The sequence below is a fragment of the Zophobas morio genome, unplaced genomic scaffold, assembly GCF_036711695.1.
Source record: "Zophobas morio isolate AGI-343-1 ecotype UQ-CSIRO unplaced genomic scaffold, CSIRO_AGI_Zmor_V1 ptg000008l, whole genome shotgun sequence".
NCBI lineage: Eukaryota > Metazoa > Arthropoda > Insecta > Coleoptera > Tenebrionidae > Zophobas > Zophobas morio.
In genome coordinates, this window is record NW_026972113.1 from 13,763,302 (window position 1) to 13,788,945 (window position 25,644).

General features: G+C 32.8%; 1 protein-coding gene and 1 long non-coding RNA gene across 8 annotated transcripts in view; both read right to left on the minus strand.

Moving 5' to 3' along the window:
• Positions 1-17,629, minus strand: part of LOC135125429 (uncharacterized) — a 127,714-nt gene extending 110,085 nt beyond the window's left edge. For 5 of the 7 annotated variants that reach the window (XM_064051050.1, XM_064051049.1, XM_064051048.1 and 2 more), the window contains exon 1: positions 17,491-17,629. The gene's annotated coding sequence lies outside the window, so the exon portion shown is untranslated. Of the gene's footprint in view, positions 1-3,675; positions 3,829-17,490 lie in introns of those variants that run through there. The other 2 variants (XM_064051046.1, XM_064051045.1) reach the window with 1 other exon arrangement.
• A 966-nt stretch (positions 17,630-18,595) lies between these two features.
• LOC135124888 (uncharacterized) lies at positions 18,596-20,069 on the minus strand. The gene is made up of 2 exons (XR_010279841.1): positions 19,979-20,069; positions 18,596-19,592 (listed from the first exon to the last, which is right to left on the minus strand). It is a non-coding gene; the product is annotated as an uncharacterized LOC135124888 (long non-coding RNA).
• Positions 20,070-25,644: the final 5,575 nt, after the last annotated feature.

A 25,644-nucleotide genomic window follows, 5' to 3' on the forward strand; every position in this document is an offset into this window, starting at 1 on the left:
GTGGCTTAATTTTAGATGAAAATGACATTCTACTTAGAGATGAGATGAAATTATTAATGGTGTGCTAAAATTAAGTTTTATGATTTTTTATGAAGTCGTGAAAGCAAATACAAATTCTTTTTCCTTTGGGTAAACAAGGACGACTTCTATTTATAAAGTATTACTGAACTATTATTGCATGTACAAAGTCTGCTGCCAACTAAGTAAGTGATTTATCAAAATAAAAAGTGAAAACTGACTTATAGTAGGTATAACAAAAAATGAGAATTTTTAATATTTTTTTATTTCCCGAACGTAGGCGAAGGAAGTATTGTAATCGAGTCCATCGACGTTTCATAACTCCTACAGTACGAAAAAAGTAGCCTCCCGTTTCCGTCCGTCTGTCTGTCGATTGTTGTCAGATTTTGTATATATATGTATTAGGAATATCATGTAGATAAGTTCAATGCTAACCAAAATTTGGCTAATCATCCCCGCCAACAATGACTAACAAACTGAAAAATCGAAAAATCGGCAAATCGAAAAACCAAAAAATGGATTAATTGAGAAATCGAAAAATCGGAAATTTAGAAACGTCAAAAATTGAAAAACTGAAAAAATAACTAAAGAATAAAAAACTGAAAGCATAGAAAATTTAAAGAACTGAAATATTGAGAAATTGAGAAATCGAAACATGGAAAATTTTAAACATCAGAGTCAAAAAATTCGAAAAATGGAAACATTGAAGAATCGAGATAAGTATTGAAACCTTCCAAAACTAAGACATCAAGCAATTTGAGAAATCGAAAAATCAAGAAATCGGAAAGTCAAAATTTAAAAAATCCAAAACTTGAAAAATCAAAATCCTGAAAAATCAAAAAAGTGAAAAAATGAAAAACTGAAAAATTGAAAAAACGTGAAATCGGAAAGATCGATGTGTTGAAAAATCGAAAATTCAAAAAATGAAAAAATTAAAGAATCGAGATAAGTACTGAAGAAATCCAAAACATCAAAAAATTGAGAAATCAAAAAACTGAACACTCAAGAAATCGGAAAGTCGAAATATTGAAGTCCAAAAATCGAAAATTTAAAAAATCGAAAACCTGGAAAATCGAAAAGTCGAAAAGCCAAAAAATCGATTTTCGAGAAATTGAGAAATAGAAAAATCGGAAATTTAGAAACATCAAAAGTTGAAAAATTAAAACATGGAAATATTTAAAGATCGAAAAATCGAAAAGTTGAAAAATCGTAAAACTAAAACATCGAGAAATTGGAAAATGGAAAGTGAAGAAATTAAAAAATTAAATAATTGAAGAACTGACATATTGACAAATTGAGAAATCTAAAATTCAAAAATCAAGAAAAGGAAAAATCGAAAATTGAAAAAATGGCAGAATTAAAGAATAGAGAAGTCGGAAAGTCGAAATATTGAAATTGAAAAATCGAATCGAAATCGAAAAATCGAAAAATTAAACAATCAAAAAATTGAAAAATCGTAAAACTGAAACATCGAAAAACTGACAAATTGAAAGTCAAGAAATTGAAAAATTGGATAACTAAAGAATAAAAAACTGAAACATCTCAAAACTTAAACATAGAAAACTGAAAAATTGAAGAATCGAAATGAGGATTGAATAATTCCAAAACTAAAAAATCAAAAAATTGAGCAATCGGAAAATCGAAATATGTATTGAATTCGAAAGATCGAAAATTTAAAAAATCGAAAACTTAAAAAATAAAAAACCTGGAAAAACGAAACATCGATAAATCGTGAAATCTAAATATTGAAATATCGAAAAACTGAAAAATTTTACAACCAAAAAAATTGAAAAATCGAAAAATTAAAAAATTTGAAAATCCAAACATTGAAAAACTGAAAACTCAGGAAATCGAGAAGTCGAAAAATTAAAACATCGATTAATCCAGAAACAGAAAAATCGAAAAATTTTTTAAATGGAAAAACCGAGTATCGAGAAACCTAAAATTCGAAAAGTAGAAAAAAATCACAAAATTTAAAGATCGAAAAATTGAGAAATTGAAAATTTGAAAAATCAAGAAATTGAAAAATCCCAAAGGAAATGTCGAAACATTGGGAAATTGAAAAATTGAAAAATCGGAACATTGTACAATTGAAAAATCAAAAAAATCCGAGAAAACGAAAAATCAAACATCGAAAAATTGAAACATCGAGAAATCAAAATATCGATTTTGAAATTGAAAAGTGGGGAAGTCGAAAAATGGAGAAATCGAAAAATTAAAAATATCAAAATTGAAAAGCTGACAAATCGAAATCTGAAAAGTCGAAATTTCGAAAGGTCGAGCAATCGTAATATCAAAAAATGCAAACACTCCAAAAATGGAAATGTAAAAAAATTAAAAAATCCCAAACTAGAAAAATTGAGAAATCGGGAAATTGAAAAGTCGAAAAATGAAAAAAATCACAACACTGAAAGAATGAGAAACTGAAAAATCGAAAAAGCGAGAAATCGATTAATTGAGAAATTGAAAAATCGAAAAACCGGAAATTTAGAATAAACAAAAATTGAAAAATTAAAACACCGAAAAATTTAAACATCGAAAAATCGAAAAGCCGAAAAATTTAAAATTCAAAAATCGAAAAAGTAAAAAATGAAAAAATTGACGAATCGAGAAATCGGAAAGTCGAAATATGTATTTAAGTCGAAAAACCAAAAAATCAATCAATGGAGAAATTAAGAAATCCCAAAAATCTAAAATTTACAAACGTCAAAAATTGAAATGGAAAAATGAAAACATCGAGCAAACCAAAATTTGAAGAAACCAAAAATTGAAGAAAACAAAACTTGTTATATAATAATAATAATAATGGAGCCATGCGTTATTTTATAAAATTTAAATAACATTTACTATTGTTGACGTCATTCTATTGTTGATAGACAGATAGACAGATATGAAGACACACGGAAACGGAAAACATATTTTTTCGTAAGCATGAAACGTCGAGAAAACATAAAAGTAGCCAGTCGCCCGATGGATGTTATTACAATGCTTCCTTAACTTACGCTCGGGAAGTAAAAAAAAAATAGAAAAATACCTCCAGTCGAGAACTTGAAACACATGAAAACGAATTTCAAAAATTACACCTTAAAAATTTTGGAGTTGTTAAAATTTATTACACGCAGAAAAAACATCTGCTGGGAATCCCTTTTATTTGTATAACAGTTTTATCAAAATTACGAGTAAAATTCGAAAAACCATTTTTGGAAAAATTTGAAGTTGCTAAAAAATAACTCACTAGGAATTAAAGCCCACAAGTCGCGTCAAAATAGACAAATAAACGTGAACCAAACCGAAAAGTGTAAAATTAACCCGGAAAAAACACCGACAGTGACACAAAACGAACAAATGTTCACACCGATCCATTTTGTATTCTCCCGTAAACAGGTTTCGATTATTCCATGTATATTTCAAAAGGCTTTGCTCATAAATACCGTTTTGAATAAATTATGCCAACCCGAGCAACATTTTTTCTTAACACAAATGATGTAAGCCGCGATCGCTTTTGAAGTTGATGTCATCTAGTTTGGCAACCCCAACTTTCTAAACTTACATAAAACTGAACCGCAACAAATTCGCGAACTGCACTAGATTTTTTAACTATTTTTTTTTTTAAATCACACCCCCTACACTTAAAACTCTGTTTCTAGTTGTACATACCGCAGATAGTTTCCTCCACCAATTTAGCACTCCACCAGTCAATACCCGGAGATGTTAACAAATTTCCCGACTCGCTTTTTATCGAAAATTTAGCACCGTCCGGAGCATGTTCTACTCCTACGCGCCCGATCTTGGTCACTAGAGGAACTGGTGTAGAACTAGTGGCACGCGATCGACTTGCGCGCTGATACGTCGCGGGATTTTCACATTCATTTTCGTCGGATGCACCGGGAGCTTTTCCTGCGAGTCGTTGCAGAATCACGCGAAAGACCAAGGTCCGAGCACAGCCCCCGGTGTCACCTCACCACCTCGGTTATTCCGCCTGTTCGAACGCTTATTTTTACGTCGTTGGCAGGCGAGAGTCTTTTTCTCGGAAGCGCTCCTCCGTTTTTAAAGCGTTATCGGAAAGTTTCGATTAGGCGGCGCGGATGGTAATTCTATAAACAAAATGTGCCACCCGTGTGATAAATTGGCGTTACGCAACCGATAAAAGCGCCGTGGAATGTACGCAACGACGCTGTGCTCTTCATTCATGATTTTATTTACTTTTATGGGATAATAAATATGAGTAGGCGCTCAAATTTATGCATACCTTGAACTGGGTTTTATTGACTTACTTGGGGACGGTTTTGAGGGGGATTCGGAGGTGGGGGGAGAGGGGGAAGGACAATGTGCGTTGCGAAAGTGACAAGTGTTTTGGAGGATGGTCTATTTTCGGCGATCAAGTAATGCGGAATGAATTCTGAAAAAATAATAATAAAGCAGGCTACTTTCGATTTGAATGGTTTAAGGCTGTTGAGTTTTGGTGTTTCCAATACACGCACGTGTGGAAATTTTAATTAATAGTAATAGTAATTGATAACAGGTGTCGAAGACAAATTCTACATTTTTTTTTCCGAACCAGCCGTTTCGTTTTCTTATGAGGATTAGGTATCTAATAGTGGATACTTTTTATTATCATTTAAAAAAATCGGTTAAATAATTTATACATTACTTCCCGTACACCTAAACCAGTTCGGTCAGGTCAGGTCCGGTAAAAGGACTCCCCGAGGGGGTTTTCAATTATTAAAACAAGACAGAAGGAGTCCCCAAGATGGTTTCAAATTATTGAAAACAAGACGGAAGGAGTTCCCGAGAAGGTTTTAAATTATTAAAAACAGGACCAAATGAATCCCTGAGAAGATTTCAGATTATCAAAACAAGACAGAAGTAGTGCCTGAGAAAGTTTCAAATTATCAAAACAAGACAGAAGGGGTCCCCGAAAAGGTTTTAAATCAATGAAACGAGGACAGAAGGAGTCCCCGAGAAGGTTTTAAATTATTAAGAACAGGACAAAATGAATCTCCGGGAAGATTTCAGACTATCAAAAACAAGACAGAAGGAGTCCTCGAGAAGGTTTCAAATTTTCAAAACACGACAGAAGGAGTCTCCGAGAAGGTTTGAAATTATAAAAAACACAGATGGGGTCTGGGGTTCAAATTATTAAAAACAAGGCAGAATGTGTCCCCGAAAAGATTTCAAATCATCAAAAACAAGACAAACGGTATCCCTGCGAAGGTTTCAAGTTATTTCAAGCAAGACAGAAATGGTGCTCGAGAAGGTTTCAAATTATCAAAAAAAGACAGACGGGATCGGGGTGTCAAATCATTAAAAACAACACGTAAGAGGTCCTCAAGAAGGTTTCAAATGATTGAACACAAGATGGAATGAGTACCCGAGAAGGTTGAAAATTATAAAAAAAAATATAGACGGGGTCCGGGGTTCAAATCATTAAAAACAAGGCAGAAGAAGTCTCCGAGAAGGTTGCAAGTTATTAAAAGCAAAACAGAAGTAGTCACGGGGAAGGTTTCAAATTATCAAAACAAGAAAGAAGGGGTCCCCGACAAGGTTTCAAATTATTGAAACGAAGATGGAAGGGATCCTCTAGAAGGTTTTACATTATCAAAAACAAGGCAGCGGAGCCCCCGAGAAGGTTTCAAATTATCAAAACAAGACAGTTGGGGTCCCTAAAGAGGTTTAAAATTATCAAAACAGACCGGGTGCAGGGTTCCAAATTACAGTAGACGCCGCTTAATATGATCACGGTTAATGTTATCAACCGCTTAGTGTGATCAAAATGGCTTGGAACGGGCCCACGCAATACCTATGCATTACAGTTTTTCCGTTTATTGTGATCAATATTTCGCTTATTGTGATCAATCTCGCAATTCTTAAACAAACGGGAATTGCTTTTTTGGAGAAGCGAAACTAGTATTGTGTTTTAATGAACATTCATTGCTATCAAAAGGTACTACTCATTTTATGCAACCACAATCAGTGGTCAAAAACAGACTTAAAATCAGTGCGTTTTCGACTTTTGAACGAACGAATTTTTTCTGTTTTAAATCTGAGTAGACTTATGTAACAATTAACACATCGAAACGACGAAATCTCAGTTTATCAGAGAAAAAAAAAATTTCAGCCCTTAACAAATTTCTACAACAACCAAAGGAAATCGAGGGTTCCTTTCTCAGAATGGTAACCAAAATTTAAAATAAATTCTAATGTTTATGTACCTTCATCTACCAGCGTAATGAACACTGTCTTGTTCATGATTTTGTTTTGTATCGAGTTTTACTGTCTCTGATTGTGGTTTTCGCTTATTATTATCAGTCGGTTAGTGTGATCAATTTGTCTGAGTCCCAAAGTGATCACATTAAGCGGTGTCCACTGTATTGGAAACACGTAATGGGTCATCGAGAAGGTTTTAAATTACTGAAAACAAGACGGAAGGGGTCCCCTCGAACCTTTCAAATTATCACAAAAAGACAGACCGGGTCCAGGGTTTCAAATTATTAAAAACAGAACAGACCAGAGCCCTGAGAAGGTTTCAAATTATCAAAACAAAACAGGAGTCCGCGAGGAGGTTTGAAATTATAAAAAAAAAAGACAGAAGTAGTCCTCGAGAGAGTTTCAAATTACCAAAAACAAATCAGACGGAGTCCCTAAGAAGGTTTCAAATTATTGAAAACAAGGTGGAAAGAGTACCCGAGAAGGTTTCAAGACAAAGGGGCCCCTAAAGAGGTTTAAAATTATCAAAAAGATAGACAGGGTTGGGGTTCCAAATTATTAAAAACACGTAATGGGTCGACGAGAAGGTTTCAAATTATTGAAAACAAGACGGAAGCGGTACCCTTGAAGATTCCAAATTATCAAAAAGAAGTCAGGAGAAATCTCTGAGAAGATTAAAACTTATTCAAAATAAGACGGAAAATGCCTTTTAGTCTACTTCGATCTTCTGAAATCATCTACAGCATCAGTTCCTCTATAATTCTTAGTATTTGTCGAAAATCGCAAAAATTAAATTCTTATGTCAAATTTTGAGATATTGTAAAATTTTGATTTAGAGTACGGATATTTCAAAAAGCCGTTGTCGTATCGACTTTGAGAATTTTTTCCTAATAGACACGAGATTTCTGAGTCAAAGTGAATTTTTTCGGTATTTTTTAAGTGTCAATTTTTCCGCAGTGCAGCTGAATACTTCCCTTAAGGGCCGGTTTATCAATGCTCAGTTAAAAGTGTCTGTTAAGTAACTGTCAGATAAAGGTAACTAGCAGTTAACGGAGGTAAAGTGTTTATCAATGCACGATGTTTCTTCCAGTTTCGTAGCTCGAAGTTTAACTGTTACTCTCTTAAGTTGGTAACGCTCACCACACTGGGAATGAGTTGTGATTGGTCAGTTCAAAACTACCCCGACCTTGAAAGTTCCATCAGATTCGATACGCATTAGGTATTCAACGATTGTATATCGCGTTTCACGTGATCAATCATGAAAAAGCAAAATTTAGCATTAGAAAAAAAGTATTGGAAATTAAAAATGAAACAAGTAGGTACACCTATAAATAAATACAGAGAGATCGAAAAAGAAATTAGTCTTAGTTTAAAATATTTTTTTTATTAATCGTCACGTTGACAAAAGTAATTTGCACTGTTATCAAACGAAATTAAAGCTTTTTTGTTATTAGAATCTTCAGAAATGGGATAAATTTTAGACAAAATTGGAAAACGTTGATTTTAATTCATTCTTATGTGTTTTAAAAGTAGGCGTCATAATTCTAATTTTAAACTGTCAATTTGACATTTAATAAAAAAAATTAAATTACCCTACCACCGTGATTACGACAAACGGCTTGTCGTGCATGGCCTACTTCGATTAATTTCTTTTTCGATCTCGCGGTATTATTAGATAGGTTTTTAATTTTTGTTACCTACATTAGACCTGGAAAATAATCATCTTTTCTCTGTCAATTTGTTGCACAACATAAGTCCTCATCAAAATATTGTTAATTTCATAACAGATTTATTTGGATTTGTTAGGTTATGTTGCCACTAACTGGTGGATAACGCTTTAACTGACAGTTTGAACTGTCAGTTAATTTATCAGGCACTTTGACCATCAGTTTTGAGCTAGCGGGTAATGATAAACAGGTTAACTCACAGACAAGCTTTAACTGCCAGTTACTTTAACTTTACTGCGCATTGATAAACCGAGAGTAGTACACTCATTTCTCAGTAGTTTATTTTCATATTTTGCCTTTAATCTTTGTTCGGATCTCTTAAAAACATATCATTTTCGATTTAGCTCGTCGAGATCTATCTTCCCGATTTTTTTGGAGATTTTAAGCCTACTTGAAGAAAAAGATTATTTTTTCAGTGACTGAGAGGATTTGATTTTTTTTATTTTTCCTAAAAATTGTACAAAAATTCCAAAAAATCCCTTTTAGTCAACTTCGATCTCCTGAAATCATCTACAGCATCAGTTCCTCTATAATTCTTAGTATTTGTCCAAAATCGCTAAAATTAAATAATCCCTATGTCAAATTTGAAGATATTCTAAAATTTTGATTTTCAGTACGGATGTTTCAAAAACTAGGTGTCATATCGACTTTGAGAATTGTTTCCTAATAGACACGACATTTCTGAGTCACAATGAATTTTTCTGTAATTTTTTTAGTGTCAGTTTTTCCGGAGTGAAGCTAAATGCTTCCTTTAAGAACAGTGCACTAATTTATCAATTATTTTCAGATTCTGGCTATAGTCTTTGTCTGGAGCCCTTAATACATATCTTTTTCGATTTAGTTCATCGAAATGTACCTCTCAGAATTTTTCTGGAAATTTTTCACCTATCTGAAGAATAAAAATAATTTTTTCAATAATTGAGAGGATTTGAGATTTTTTATTTTACCCAAAAATTGTACAAAAAAATCCAAAATATTCGTTTTATTCAACTTCGATCTTTTGAAATCATCTGCAGCATTAGTTCGTCTATAATTCTTAGCATTTCTCCAAAATCGCTAAAATAAGATATGTCAAATTTTGAGATATTCTAAAATTTTCATTTTGAGCATGTATAATTCAAAAACCGGTTGTTGTATCGACTTTGGTATTTTTTTTCTAATAGACACTACATTTCTGTGTCACAGTGAATTTTTCCGTAATTTTTTAAATTTCAGTTTTTCCGGAATACTTTTTTGAATACTTCACTTAAGAATAGTGCACTAATTTATCGATAATTTTCGAATTCTGGCTAGTCTTTGTCTGGAACCCTTAACACATATCTTTTTTGATTTAGTTCATCAAAATTTACCTCTCAGAATTTTTCTGGAAATTTTTCACCAAAATGAAGGAAAACTTCATTTTTTCAATAACTGAGAGGTCATACGATTTTTTAATTTACCCAAAAATTTTACAAAAAATTCCAAAAAATTCTTTTTTATTCAACTTCGATCTTTTGAAATCATCTGCAGCATTAGTTCGTCTAAAATTCTTAGCATTTCTCCAAAATCGCTAAAATAAGATATGTCAAATTTTGAGATATTCTAAAATTTTCGTTTTGAGCATGTATATTTAAAAAACCGGTTGTCGTATCGACTTTGGTAATTTTTTTTCCAATAGACACTACATTTCTGTGTCATAGTGAATTTTTCTGTAATTTTTTAAGTTTCAGTTTTTCAGGAATGAAGTTGAATACTTCACTTAAGAATAGTGCACTAATTTATCGATAATTTTCGGATTCTGGCTATAGTCTTTGTCTGGAACCCTTAACACATATCTTTTTTGATTTAGTTCATCAAAATTAACCTCTCACAATTTTTCTGGAAATTTTTCACCAAAATGAAGGAAAACTTCATTTTTTCAATAATTGAGAGGTCTTCGAATTTTTTCATTTACCCAAAAATTTTACAAAAAATTCTTTTTTATTCAACTTCGATCTTTTGAAATCATCTGCAGCATTAGTTCGTCTATAATTCTTAGCATTTCTCCAAAATCGCTAAAACAAGATATGTCAAATTTTTAGATATTCTAAAATTTTCGTTTTGAGCATGACTTCGGTAATTTCTTTTCTAACAGACACTACATTTCTGTGTCACAGTGATTTTTTCCGTAATTTTTTAAGTTTCAGTTTTTCCGGAGTGAAGTTGAATACTTCACTTAAGAATAGTGCACTAATTTACCGATTATTTTCGGATTCTGGCTATAGTCTTTGTCTGGAACCCTTAACACATATCTTTTTTGATTTAGTTCATCAAAATTTATCTCTCAGAATTTTTCTGGAAATTTTTCACCAAAATGAAGGAAAACTTCATTTTTTCAATAATTGAGAGGTCTTACGATTTTTTAATTTACCCAAAAATTTTACAAAAAATTCCAAAAAATTCTTTTTTATTCAACTTCGATCTTTTGAAATCATCTGCAGCATTAGTTCGTCTATAATTCTCAGCATTTCTCCAAAATCGCTAAAATAAAATATGTCAAATTTTGAGATATTCTAAAATTTTCATTTTGAGCATGTATATTTCAAAAACCGGTTGTTGTATCGATTTTGGTAATTTTTTTTCTAATAGACACTACATTTCTGTGTCATAGTGAATTTTCCCGTAATTTTTTAAGTTTCAGTTTTTCCGGAGTGAAGTTGAATACTTCACTTAAGAATAGTGCACTAATTTATCGATAATTTTCGGATTCTGACTATAGCCTTTGTCTGGAGCCCTTAATATATATCTTTTTTGATTTAGTTTATCGAAATCTACCTCTCAGAGTCCCCGAGAAGGTTACAAATTATCAAAAAAAAAGACAGACGGGTCCGGAGTTTCAAATTATTAAAAACAAAACAGACCGGATCCTTGGGAAGGTTTCAAATTATCAACAACAAGACAGAAGAAGTCTTCGAGGAGGTTTCAAGTTATTAAAAGGAAGACAAATGTGGTCCTTGATAAGGTTTCAAATTATTATCAAAAACAAGTCGGACGGGGTCCCTAAGAAGGTTTCAAATTATTGAAACCGAGACGGAAGGGATCCCCGAGAAGGTTTCAAATTATAAAAAAAAGACAAACGGGATCGGCATTTCAAGTTATTAAAAGTATTACATGAGGGGTCCTGAGAAGGTTTTAAATTATCAAATCAAGACAGAAAGGGTCCCCGAGAAGGTTTGAAATTATCAAGAACAAATCAGGCGGGGGTCTCTAAGAAAGTTTCAAATTATTGAAAATATGACAAAAGGGATGTCCGTGAAGGTTTCAAATTATCAAAAAAAGACAGACGGGGTCGGGGTTTCAAACTATTAAAAGTAACTCTTGAGGCGTCCTGAGAAGGTTTCAAATTATTGAAGACAAGGTGAAAGCATACCCGAGAAGGTTTCAAAACAAAACAGAAGGGGCCCCTAAAGAGGTTTACAATTATCAAAAAGATAGACAGGGTTGGGGTTCCAAATTATTAAAAACACGTAATGGGTCGTCGAGAAGGTTTCAAATTATTAAAAACAAGATTAAGATGAGATACCCTTGAAGGTTCCAAATTATCAAAAACAAGTCAGGAGAAATCCCTGAGAAGATTAAAAATTATTCAAAAGAAGACGGAAAGGGTTCCCGAGAAGGTTTCAAATTATCAAAAAAAAGACAGACGGGTCCGGAGTTTCAAATTATTAAAAACAAAACAGACCGGATCCTTGGGAAGGTTTCAAATTATCAACAACAAGGCAGAAGAAGTCTTCGAGAAGGTTTCAAGTTATTAAAAGGAAAACAAATGTGGTTCTTGATAAGGTTTCAAATTATTATCAAAAACAAGTCGGACGGAGTCCCTAAGAAGGTTTCAAATTATTGAAACCGAGACGGAAGGGATCCCCGAGAAGGTTCAAATTATAAAAAAAAAGAGAGACGGGGTCGGCGTTTCAAATTATTAAAAGTAATACATGAGGGGTCCTGAGAAGGTTTTAAATTATCAAAAAAAGACGGAGGGAGTTCCCGAGAAGGTTTGAAATTATCAAAACAAGACAGAGGGCGTCCCTAACAAGGTTTAAAATTATCAAAAAAAGAGAGACAGGGTCGGGGTTTCCAATCAATAAAGACACGTAAGGGATCGTCGAGAAGGTTTCAAATTTTTGAAAACAAGACGAAAGGGGTTCTTTAGAGGGTTGCAAATTATCAAAAAAGACAGACGAGTCCAGGGTTCTAAATTATCGAAAACAAATCAGACTGAGTCCTTGACACCGGGTCCGGGGTTTCAAATTATTAAAAACAAGAGTAGTTAACATTCATAGAGAGATGGACCTGACTTGATCTGACCTGACCTGACCTGACCTAACCCGATATGACTTGACCGTTGATTCGTAAATATTTCTAGGATTGTAAATTAATTAAAAAAAAAAAAACATTCAGAATGGGAGGAGTGCAGCGAATAAAATTATTCGTTGATGTCCCCGGAAGGCGAAATTAGTGAGATTGCATCTAGAGGCGTGTTTTTTTAAATCTCGATATTTATTGTTACAATTGAACCCAACTAAAACTCATTCTTGAATACTTCTTAGACTAAACTTCAAAAAAAGAACGTGAGCTCATTCGTTCATTTTTTGAGTCATTGTTTATAAGTAATTATAAAAACTATGAATGCGTTTATAAATCGTATGTATGAAGTCATAATATAACTTGAAATAAAGTGGTCGTGCGTCCAATGGACCCCCACAGTGTTATTACTATACAATTTTCGTCTATTATTATTTCAAAAAATTGCAGCTTAAAATATTAAATTAAGCAAAGTTTGGAGGTAACGGTGTCCCTAAGAAGCAGTCCGATTATCCCAGATATGTGTGCGCGAACAATAAATCTAGTTTGCAATTTAAATAGATGCTAATTAGACGGCCAAGCTACAAAACACGTTAACTTTGTGGCATTTTAATGAGAAAGCAAAGCTTGGAGGGTTAGTCGGGTCGGAAATTTTCCCCCGTTCTTTGTAAAGTAACTTTATCTCCGAAACAATAAAATGAATTTAAAAAACGCTCTCGCCCTGAGTAATTTTTATAGTTTTATCAGCAAACAACATTCAAGGTTTGTTTACACCGACCACACCAGAAATTATATTTAACGTATTAATTCCTCTTAATTCCCGCAATAAAAGAAACCAACTGCTCCAGCTACGCTGCTATTTGCTAAGCGATATGGCTTAATTTATGAAAACGAGAATAAAGCAGGGAGTAAATAGAAATTACTTAAGTTGATCCGCTCGAGTAAACTATTTAAACAACGCCAGAAATAGGGCACGGAATTCATGCCGCTTTTTCATAAATCGTGACAATTTGTATTTGGCAATCGCATTTCTAATTGTTATAAATAACCGCCGACAGTCGGTCTCGTTGACATTATAAATAATTCATTTAACCTTCGAGCGGTTACATAATTTCGCAACAATTAGCTCCGCGGAAGAAGATAAAATTTTTCTTGCTCGCTCGACCGAATTGGGTCAGCCGGAAAGTCCCGTTTGATTGAAAATTCAGATGGCATTTTTGACAAAGTTTCAATTTGCAGGGACTCGGCTTGCATGCAGGAGCATCGATCGGTAGGATTTGCCCGGAATGTTATTCAGCAGGACGAATGAAATACGTGCATTTATTAAAATTCGCGAGGCAACAATTCTAGAAAACCAATCCTTTACATTTTAACACGAACTATTTTAATTCTGGCGGATGCGCCCAATCCAATCACCCCCAAAAATTGCCAAGTGCCGAGGGAAAACTAACCCCACAAGATATCGTCGAGCGATAAAACGGTTAGAGCCGGTCCTGCCTGCTCCAAATCGGTAAATAATTGCGGGTTCAACAGTTTTTAAAAATTTGCAAAAGTGTTCTGCGATTTTCTACTTCAGCGCGATTAATTTGTTAATTGGGCAATTTGATCGAGTCGGACGAGGTTTTTCTAATTGGTGTTTACGTTTGTGGGACTGGTATTAAGTGATTGCGCTGGGTTTAATTGGAAAGCGTTTTCTTGGTTGGTGTACTTATAAATTACGTGTAGTTGGAGATTAATGGCTTTACGATGAGGTGCGGGAAAGACAGCGGATTTTGCTGAGTAATAATTCTTTGTGAATTATTAGAAAGCTCGAGCAAGTGGATTTAATGAGGTTTTCGGATAGAACACGGAAAAAGTTTGCAGGAAATTGGAAAATGGGGTAAACAGGTGGGATGTTTGCTTTGGAGATTAAAAATTTTAAATTGAGTCGGGGCGGCGCTGTCTGGTTTATTTACAACGATTAAGTTTTGTCAAACAGTTTAGTGGATTTTGGAAACTTGGAAGAGATCTTGAAATTATCAGGAAGATGGTATAGGTGGGGTGACGTCATATCCAAAATGTATAATAATATTTTTTTTTAAACCCGAGTTTTCTCCCTAGACATTCAGATTTTTGAAAAAAAAGTTCATTATAATTATGGTAAATCTTCGATCAAAATTTATCCGTTTATGTCCTCCCAAAAAATTGATGACGTTATCACAAAATTTTTTTGTAAATATTTCAGTCTTGGAATTTTTCAGTTTTTCTTTCATTTTTCAATTTTTCGAAATTTCAGTTTTGGGATTTTTCAGTTTATGTATTATTCAATTTTTCAAATTTCCGATGTTTCAATTTTACGTTTTTTTCAATTTTTCTCCTCTTCAGTTTTACGATTTTTAAATATTTCGATTTTTTAATTTTTCAAATCTGACTTTTATAAAGTCCCAGTTTTGCGACTTTTTATTTCTTCAAATTTTCAATTTTTTAGGTTTTTGATTTTTAAATTTTTTAAGGCTTTGATTTTTCGACTTCACCTTTTAACTTTTTGATTTCCCTATTTTTCAATTTTTCTATTCTTCAGTTTTTTTCACTTTTCAACTTTTCGAAATTTCAGTTTTGGGATTTTTCAAATTATTTATTACTCGATTTTTCGATTTACAATTTCTCAATTTTTCTGTTACGCGGTTTCCAATTTTTCGGTGTTTCGGTTTTACGTATTTTCAATTTTTCTTCTCTTTAATTTTACGATTTTTAAATAATTGGAATTTTAGATTTTTCAACTTTTGACTTTTCTAAATTCTCAATTTTTCAATTTTTCAATTAATCCATGATTTGATTTTCCCATTTCTTAATCGACTGTTTTGATTTTCCAGTTCTTCAATTCTCCAATTTTTCCATTTTTCAGGTGTTTGATTTTTCAATTTTTCAATTTTTTTTAGGTTTCGATTTTTTGACTCCACTTTTTTGATTTTTCGATTTCTCAATTTTTCAATTTTTTAGATTCTCAACTTTTGAATATTTCAGTTTTTCCATACTTCAGTTTTTTTTTTATTTTTCAGTTTTTCGATATTTCAGTTTTGGGATTTTTCAATATTTTGATTTTTCGACTTTTCGTTTTTTTGGAGTTCTGGATTTTTCGGTGTGTCCAAATTTTTACTTTTTCGATTTTCAATTTTTTGATTTCTCAATTTTTTCTTCTCTTCAATTTTACGATTTTTAAATATTTCGATTTTTCAATTTTTGACTTCTATAAACTTTCGATTTTTCGATTTCTCAATTAATCGATGTTTTGATTTTTCCATTTCTTGATTTTCGGCTGTTTCGATTTTCCAGTTCTTCAAATTTTTTGATTTTTCAATTTTTCTAGTTTTTTAAGGTTTCGATTTTTCGACTCCACTTTTTTTATTTTTCGATTTCTCAATTTTTCAATTTTTTATATTCTCAGCTTCTGTATATTTTAGTTTTGGAATTTTTCAGTTTTTCCATTCTTCAGTTTTTCTTTCATTTTTCAGTTTTTCGATATTTCAGTTTTGGGATTTTTCAATATGTATTTCGATTTTTGACTTCTGAATTTTTCGATGTGTCCAAATTTTTACTTTTTCGATTTTCAATTTTCAATTTCCTAATCTTTCGATTTTTGGCTTTCCACTTTTAGATTTTTCAATTTTCCAATTTTTTTAACTTTTAACTTTTCGTTTTTTCAATTTCATGACTTCAATTTTTCGATTTTTCGACTTCATGACTTTTCAATTTCTCGATCTTTTCATCTTTTTTGATTTTTTTTCGAATTTTTAAAATTTTTGATTTCTCGATTTCTTGATTTTTCGATTTCTCGGTTTTTCGATTTTTTACTTTTCAGATTTTCGGTTTCTCGATTTTCCAGTTTTTCGATGTTTCGATTTTTCATTTATCCGAGTTTTCAATTCTTCGATTTTTTAAATTTTAGAGTTTTCAAATTTTTTGAAGCCGAAAAATCGAAAAAGAGAGAAATCAAAAAATCGAAACATCCAAAAATTGAAAAACTAAACATCGAGAAATGAAAAGTCGAGAAGTCGAAAAATTTAAAAATAAATTGAAGAATTCCAAAACTGAATTCACGAAAAATTGAGAAATTGGAAAACTGGAAAAGTGAAAAATCGAAAACTCTAATTAATAACCGAAAAGCCGAAAATCGAAAAATCGAAAAAGTGAAGAACCGAAAAATCGAAACATCCAAAAATAATAGAAAAGTCAAAAGGTCGAAAAATATCGAAAAATAGAAATTTCCCAAAATCGAAAAATCCCAAAGTTAAAAATTGAAAAATTGGAAATTTAAAACTAAAAAAAAATTAAAAATTTGAAATTTTAAAAATATTGCTAAATAGAAAAAACGAAAAATTGAAAAATCGAAAAACTGAGAAATCGAAAAATCAAAAATCGAGAAATCGAAAATTTTAAATTTAAAAAATTGAAAAATTAAAATATACAAAAATTGAAGACTTGAAAAATTGAAAAATCGAGAAAGTGAAATATCAAAAAAAAATAGAAAAAGCAGAAAATCCAGAAGTGAAAAAAAAACGAAAAATCGAGGAATTGAAAAATTCAAAATTTAAAAAATCGAAAAATCAAAACTGAAATGACAAAAAATTGGAAAATCAAAAAACTGAAAACTGAAAAAACGAAAGATCTGCTAATTGAAAACCGAAAAATCAAAAAGTTGAAAAAACCAGAAATAAAAAAATCGAAAAATCCAAAAATTGAAAAACTTAAACATCGAGTAAAAGAGAAATTGAAAAGTCTAGACGTCAAGTTTAGCCTTCGACCAATTTTTATTATCTAGGTTATTCGTTCTGGCTTCGACAAGACTACGTCCCACCCCACTACATTGTCCTTTGAATCAACCTTTTTTTTTTTATTTTTGGAGCATCTTCAGCTCCAGAAACACAATCCAGACCTTAGGAAACCACCTCCATCCGCCTCAACAACACCCATCAAAAATTCAGACATCAATTATCCAATTAATACCACTCGACGCACCACAAGCTAGATCGAGGCTAATTCTATCTTTAAATTATTTACGACTCACATCTCAATCTCGTTAGCCTTAGCATCGTTTGCCAGCGCTCCGTTGACATTTTTACAACGAACAAACCCAAGAAAAGCGCCATAAAACCCGACATAAATCCAACACATGTTGACGCTCTGTGATAAGCCAAAAATCGCTTTACAGCCGATTAAGTTTGTATTTTTTTCGACTTACCACAGCCGGATTGGTCGAGCGAAAACGCCGGCGAAAGTCGCAAAGTGGGCTGTGACATCACTGGCGGATTCGCGCAAAGGGCCCGAACTTGCGAACCGCACACTTGGTTCGGGCTGGCGGCGGCGGAGCCAAAACTACGGCAGCAGCAAATTCGAATGAACGCCAGACGTGGGGCGCCATCAAAATGGCGGTCATGCGCGGGGGCGGCGTTGCCAGCTCGGGGGCGAAGTCGCGGAAACGGGTTGATGAGTTCATTAGTGACGTCAGCGGCTTTGAAGAGGGGAGACGAAAACTTCCCTATAGTAACTGCCGCCTGAAAATTCAAGTTTAAGAAAATCGTTGACAGACAGACGGATGACGACAGGCGACAGACAGACGGAAAAGTGTGGAAACCGGAAAAATAAACACGTAAATCTGGCAACAATGTCGCATCGCGTGATCAATACCCCCAGCACATGTTTATGTTTGCGTTCTTTCTCTTTTCATTCCCCTTCTAACGCTGACATTTGCTCGTTTTGACATTTTTAATATAGGTTAGGAAAATGTCAGTGCGTCTGGCAGAAGTTTCATTTCATAGCCCCCTCAAAAAAATGAAAACTAATTTTCACACTGGATAGTAACAATTACGGGTGTTTTTATTAAATAATCTTTTAAATAATTCAATTGGGGTCAAAATCCGGTAGAAACCTGTGTCTAGTTCGACCTTAGTTGCATAGAGGGCGCCGCGAGTACCACCCAGACCGTCCGACTCGGTCAATACGCGGCGGATTTTATTACCAAAAGAAAGAAAACTATACACATAAAAAATATCACTTTTAATCTCCTCTTTGCTTTCCCTAATAAACCCGTTTCGGACTCCGTTTATAACTCTTCAGCGCCAAAATTCGCTTTATGGTGGTCCGAGAGGATTTTTTTATTACTTTGTTACCGGCAGCAATAACTTCCGACTCAAATACATGTACAAAATGTCTCTCTTCGTCCATAAAAGCTCAAAAACATTATTACTTCGAGCGAGTTTTATGCGAAGATTTTAATAAAAGACGCATTAAACTTGTCAAATTTGCTCAACAAAGTTAATTTTAACGGGGGAAAGAAGACGACGTGGTTGGAAATTTTGGTTTATTTGGTATTATTATGTACAGTATTTACAAACAAAAAAAAAACTTAACAAAAAAAAAAACAAAAAGTGGTAGAAGAGCAGATCGTACAAAAGCAAACTGTCGGAAAACTATTTTTGTCAGTATTGTACTCAAAATCAAGTGTACTGTCCCCTAACTAAATAAGAAAGTAAAGGTGGAACGTTCTGCCATATGAAAGGTACTCAAAGTGCCTCGAAGCGGTCAAAGAAAAAGTGTTCTCGGAACTTTGAGTAAAAGTTCAAATGGGAGAAAGTTGGAACTTATAGTAAAATTAATAAGGCACTAAAGGCAACCAAAGAACTAACACCTAATTAAACTTAACTATAACTAATGGTAATTGATTACGTAACTTTAACACCGGTCTGGTAACCTAAAATAACCTAATTAAGTCTACAACACACCCTAATTATAATTATTATTATTAACTAATTCGTTACGATTTACTGACTGTCAATTTCGTACCAACTCCCGGATTTGTGTACTTTTACGATTTTTTTTTTTATTTTTTTTATGTAGTGGTTCTTTTGGAGAAAAAACGTGAAAATAAAAAAAACTGAAACTAAAAATAAACACAAAATAAGTGAAAAAAAAAACATAACAATTACGGTACAGGGAATCATGTTAAATTCCACGCTACCTGAACACATCTCGTCGAAACTTAACATAAACTTAACCTTAACGTGGTTGTAAACTTAACAATAACGCAACATAAACGAATTTTGATTTTCGACTGCCAAAGTGGTAAAGGGTAAACAGAACAGGTGAATTCTTTCCAAAACTTAACAACAACAGAGATTTCTTCGTCGCAACGTAACAACCAACAAACATAACGTAACAACAAACTTAACGTAACGTAACATGTCGGTAACAGTGCTTAAAGCTCAGTGTACAACGTAACGTAACGACATAACACAAACTTAACAGCTTTCTAACACCAGTACGTAACGTAGAACGCCTGGCCACCTGAAACAAGAGAACCCTTATTAATTTCGTCGAATTTATTATTTATTAAGTGAAACGTTTACTCCGAAAAGAAACTCTTGTTCATTTCAGGAGGGTCCTGAAATATTGTTTGCTATTGCATATTTCTCTACTTTGTGAGGATACGTCCCGGATCCTTTTATCCTGCGCGCACAAAGCCGCCTTGATCTCTCGCGTCGAACAAAGCTTGTAAAATCTCGCATTTTTTTGAAATAGTGCCGGCCGACTTTAACCTAGTTACCGATCGCGTTTTGACTGGAATCAAATTGATTGTCGAAATTTTCACTTCATACTCGGGTGGAGTCGAATGGCAACGGAACGAATAAATCAAAGCTCGCACAAACAAATAGAAAATAAAACGGAATTACCTGAACGGAGCGGCGTTTCACACTTCTGCAACAACAAACACAGGCACAGGGCTCGGGAGCGGCCCTGGAAGGGCACCCCGGTCGACGGACTCGGAGCGAGTGACGGTTTTTGGGCAGATCGGAGGGTTTTTATACAAGCGAGGGACCCTTCTCCCCAACGGAACGGGTCCAAGACGGACAATTGGGCTTTGTTGGACCCTCGCTGGTAACGCACGCCAAGGAATCTTCCCATGGGGAAGAACAGAACAGGTTCGGGGGGAATCTGGGGTCTTGGTTTAATCTACCATCTCTGGATGTTTTTGTTTTCGGGAATATTGGAACTGAGTTGAATTTAATTGGGCAAAAATCGCTGCTTTTTTGGAGAATCCGGGTGTTCGTCGGTGACATTACCATAATCACGGCGGAATTTGCATTTCAAGGGTGAACATCGATTTCATTTCTCACAATGCGGGCCAGAGCCACCTGAAGGAAAGGTGCTAGGGTCGGATTCCCTTACACATCCCTGCTTTCCCACGGCTTTGAGCAACACCTTGAGTCCACAAAGGGAGAGTTTTGCGCGATAGTCAGCAGCGGCTTGATTTTCCCACACACTGTATAGAGACTGGATTTCTAATTTAAGCTGATAATTACTAGGAGCAAATTATTTTAGGAAGAGGAATTACGTACATTTTCGTGTTCTAAAACTGCGGAATGTTCAGTAGAGCGCAGATTTTTTCTAGTTTGACCGAATTCGCGTTGTCTATCTTGGAGCAAAATTTGTAAAAAAAACTTTAATTTTTTCATTTTTAAAATTTTTCAAATTTCAAATTTTTGTTTCCTCACTTTTTCAAGTTCTTAATTTTTATTTTTCATTTTCGCACTTTTATATTTTACAGTTTTTCGTTGTTTAGAATTTTTAAAGTTTCCATTTTATACATTTTTGGTTTTTAATTTTTGACTTTTTAATTTTATAATTTTGTAATTTTTGCATTTTTGTTTCGAAAAATTACAAAATTGGAAAAATAGAAAGTCGAAAATCTGGGGATCGAAAAACTGAATAAATGATAAATTGAAATATTGAAACACTAAAAATTGAAGAACTTAAAAATCGAAAAAGTTAATGACTAGAAAAATTGGAAACCCTAAGGGCCGGTTTATAGAACAGCGAGTTAAATATTTAATCCTCGATTAGTTTAACAGAGAATTAAAATGTGGAATATGAGACCGTGATTGGTTGAAACATGCACGTTTCCTAGCAACGGACCTCAGTTAAAAGTTAATCGCGAATTAATTTTAACTTCGCTTTCTATAAATCGGGTCTAAATATTGTAAAAAAATGGAAAAATTCTAAAATCATAGAATTGAAAAAGTGAAACATTTTAAAAATCATAATTTAATTATACATGCTTAAAATGAAAACTAGAAAAATTGCCAACCAAAAATTGAAGAAACTAAAACTTGAACAATCGGGGACTGAAAATCAAAAAACCTAAAAAATCGGCAATTGAATCATCGAAAAATTGAGAAATTGAGAATTAGGAAAATCAAAATATATGGAAAAATCTAATAGTCGAAAAGTCAAAAAAATCGAGAAATGGAAAGGCGAGAAATCGAAAACTACGAACGTCAACAATTGAAGCTGAAGAGGCAAATAAATGAAAAATTCTAAAACTGAAATATCAAAAAATCGAAAAATCAATTATTAAAAAAATCGAAAATTTTCAAACGCAAAATTGAAAAATTGAAAAATCGTAAAACGAAAATATCGAAAAATTGAGAAACCGAAAACTCGAAAAATTGAAAATTTGAAAAATCAGAAATAATGAAAATAAAGAACCGAAACAAAAAAATGCATATCGAAAATTTGAAGAAATGAATAATAATTAATGAATCGAAAAATTGAAAACTGAAAACTGGAGGAATTTTAATCGAAAAATTACAGAATCTGGGAACTCAAGAACTAATAGAATGAGAAATTGATGAAAAATCAAAACACTGAAAAATTGAAAAATTGAAAAATTATGAAAACAAAATTTGGAAAATCGAAAAACTAAACATTTTAAAAAAGAGTTACATATCGTACAATTGAGGGAAAAAAAAGAAAAATTGCAAAATTGGAAGTCGAAAAATTAAAGAAACGAAAAATTGAAAAAATCGAAATTGAGAAAACAAAAATTTATAAGATCGGAAAATTCACACATCGAAAAATTATAAAAACAAAGAAAATTAAAAAATTGAATCGAAAATTGTAAATCGAAGAAATGAAAAACTGAGGAATCGAAAAATTTAAAAATGAAAAATTGATAACTTAAAAATTGAAAACCTGAAAAATTTAAACTTGAAAAATTGAAGAATTGAAAATTGAAAAATCAGAAAGGTAAAAAGTCTAAAAATCTAAATCAAAAATTGAAAAATTTAAGAATCGATAGGTTAAAAAATTCCAAAACTGAACAATCGGAAAGTTGATAAAACGATAATTCGAAGAAATGAAAAATAAAAGAATCGAAAAAGTGATAAATTAAAAACTGAAAACTGGAGAAATTTTAAATTGAAGAAACAAAAAAATGAAAAATTGATGAAAAATCGAAACACTGAAAATTTTGAAAAATTATAGAACAACCGGAAAATTGAAAACCGACAAAATGCATATTAAAAAATTGAAAAATTTCAAAATCGAAACATTGAAAAGGCGAAAAAATTAAAAAATAGAAAAAACAAAGAACCGAATCGAAAAATTTCAAATCGTGAAATTTAACAAATGAAGAATTGAAAAATCTAAATCCTGAGGCATCCAAAATTTGGAAAACCAAAAAACTGAACATTTTTGAATGAAAACAATTACATATCGTACAACTAAAGGACCAAAAAAAATTAAAAATTGAATAATCGCAAGTCGAAAAATTAAAGAAACAAAAATTCAAAAAACAAAAATTTTAAAATCGGAAAATTTAGTTTAAAAACCGAAAAATTTTAAAAATAAAGAAAGTAAAAAAACCAAATTGAAAAATTGAAAAATCGAAAAATTTCAAAAATTGAAAACTGATAACTTGAAAATTGAAAAACCTAAAAATTATAAAATAAAGGGAGGGGTGTTATTTATACCCTGGTCTCAACTTTATAGAGGTTTTCAGATAAAAACAAAAAAAAGGAGTATATAATTTTTCAAAGGAGCGAGATTTGTTGGCCTGAACTCCACAAGTTAGGAAAATTCTGTCGAAATAAGTTTCGACCAGGTTTTTTAAGAATATGAGACCATTTCGGGACCCTCAACTATGTTTTTTTAAAGAATGTAAAACCTTCTCTGGGGGCCCAAATGTTTTTTTTTTTTTAATATGATGAAATCTTCTCGGGGCCCCAACTGTCTTTTTTTTTAAGAAAATGAAACCTTCTCAGAGGTACCAACTATCTTTTTTTCAAGAAGATAAAATCTTCTCGGGGCCGCCATCTGTTTTTTTTTAAGACTGAAACCTTCTTGTGGCCCCCAACTGCTTTTTTTTTTTAATGTAAAACCTTCTCGGGTCCTCAACTGTCTTTTATTTATTAAAGGATTTTACCTTCTCCGGGGGCTCCAATCGTCTGTGTTTTTTAAAGTAGGCGTAATCTTCCGGGGTTCCCCAACTGTCTTTTTTGAAGAACATGGAACCTTGTTCGGGACCCCAACTTCTTTTTTAAGACTGTGAGACCTTGTCGGGGCCTCTCAACTGTTTTTTTTTTAACAATATTAAACCTCAAGATTGAAATCTTCTCGACTGTTTTTTTAAGTATAGCTAGTTTAATTAAATTCTCTTTGTCCCAGTAGTGGAAATGAAAAATTCACCACTCAGCCCAGAAATTTGTCGACGAAAACGTGTCTCGAATGCCAGAAAAGACGCAGAAAAAATTGTGGCATAATTGAATTCAAAATAATTGTTTCAATTTAGGTCCGATGACGAAGGAAACGATAAAGAAAAAGAAATTGCATTACATATTTACACCATTTTCATTCTCAATATCTCTAGATCTCTTAGATCGTCGAGAAATTATAGCCGTATTTAATAAAATTCAAACGAACTGATTCCACACTTTGTTGACGCACTTTACCTCCCGAAATAAACTAAAGCAGTTTCAAAGCGGGCGAAATATCAGTTATTAAAAAAGCCTCCCCCTCGCCCGCCCCCTTTAAAAACACGTGAAAATGACACAAAGCGCTCAGCGCCGCGCAAAACCCGAGTGCGCCAAAGCATAAAATTGCAAAAGAAAGGAACAAAACGTGACAAATTTAATAAGACGTTTGTTACATTTTTTCGTCAAGAGAAAAACAGACGGCTTTCCCGATTTTAATGCGAGAATTCCTCTATTTCGTATCGAGTCAAAGAAATTACGAACCCGGGTGTTATTATCAGACAAAAATAGCGCAGGGGGCGAAAGCGCGGCACCCGTATCCGATAATTACCAAAACGTGACCCCCATCGACGCGATTTTCACCACCATGGATTCAATTAGGGTTGATTATCTCAGTGGGGGAGAGAAGTTTCGGGAAAAATGTTGTTGTAAATGGCAGGTTAGAGGAATAGTTAAAAAAGCGCATCCCGAGATTAAAATCTGTACAGTAGAGACCTAATTTTCAAAGTGGCCAATAAAGCTCGGTGCAGGATTAACACAAGCAATTACTTAGCACCCACTTACGGTAATAAGAAGCACGACTTAAATTGCGGAAGACAATTATTCTTACGTTGAGAAAATTTAAAGGCGTTTTTTTAAGGGAGCCGCGGTGGCTTCGGGGAGGATAATTTATTTAGCGCTTTGGAAAGTCTCGATTTATTTTAAATCGAACCAAGAAATGTACGCAGCTTTGGAACTAAAGCTCGCAATTGAAACTTTGCTTAATTTAAATCGACCTAGGACGGGAAACGTCGCCGGTGAAATGTGGCCGCTAACTTCGAATCGGGGCTTTGTTTTTGATTGTTTTAACTAGGGAGCGGATTGAATGCACCGATTCTTAGATTTTTATCTCAAATTGTAGGAAATGTTGAGATAAAATGTTTCCTATGTGGAGCAAAAACTGATTCGTTTTTGAGGTTAAAAGCGTGAATTTTAGACTTTATTACTTCAACTAATGATTCAAAATTTATTCAGGTTGATTCGCTCAAGCGAAAGGAAGTAACGACTGGATTTCTAATTTAAGCTGATAATTACTAGGAGCAAATTATTTTAGAAAGAAGAATTACGTACATTTTCGTGTTCTACAAACTGCGGGACGTTCAGTAGAGCGCAGATTTTTTCTAGTTTGACCGAATTCGCGTTGTCTATCATCAAAATTTGTAAAAATAATTTTTTTGAGATCATAAATTTTCGTTTTTTCGACTTTAATTTTTAAAATTTTTCGAATTTCACTTTTTCAAGTTCTTGATTTTTATTTTTCATTTTCTCACTTTTGTATTACAATTTTTCGTTTTTCAGAATTTTCAAAGTTTCCAATTTATACATTTTTGGTTTTTAATTTTTGACTTTTCAGTTTTATAATTTTGTAATTTTTGCTTTTTGTTTCGAAAAATTACAAAATTGGAAAAATAGAAAATCGAAAATCTGGGGATCGAAGAACTGAATAAATGATAAATTGAAACATTGAAACACTAAAAATTGAAAAACTTAAAAATCGAAAAAGTGAATGAATAGAAAAATTGGAAACCCTAAATATTGCAAAAAAA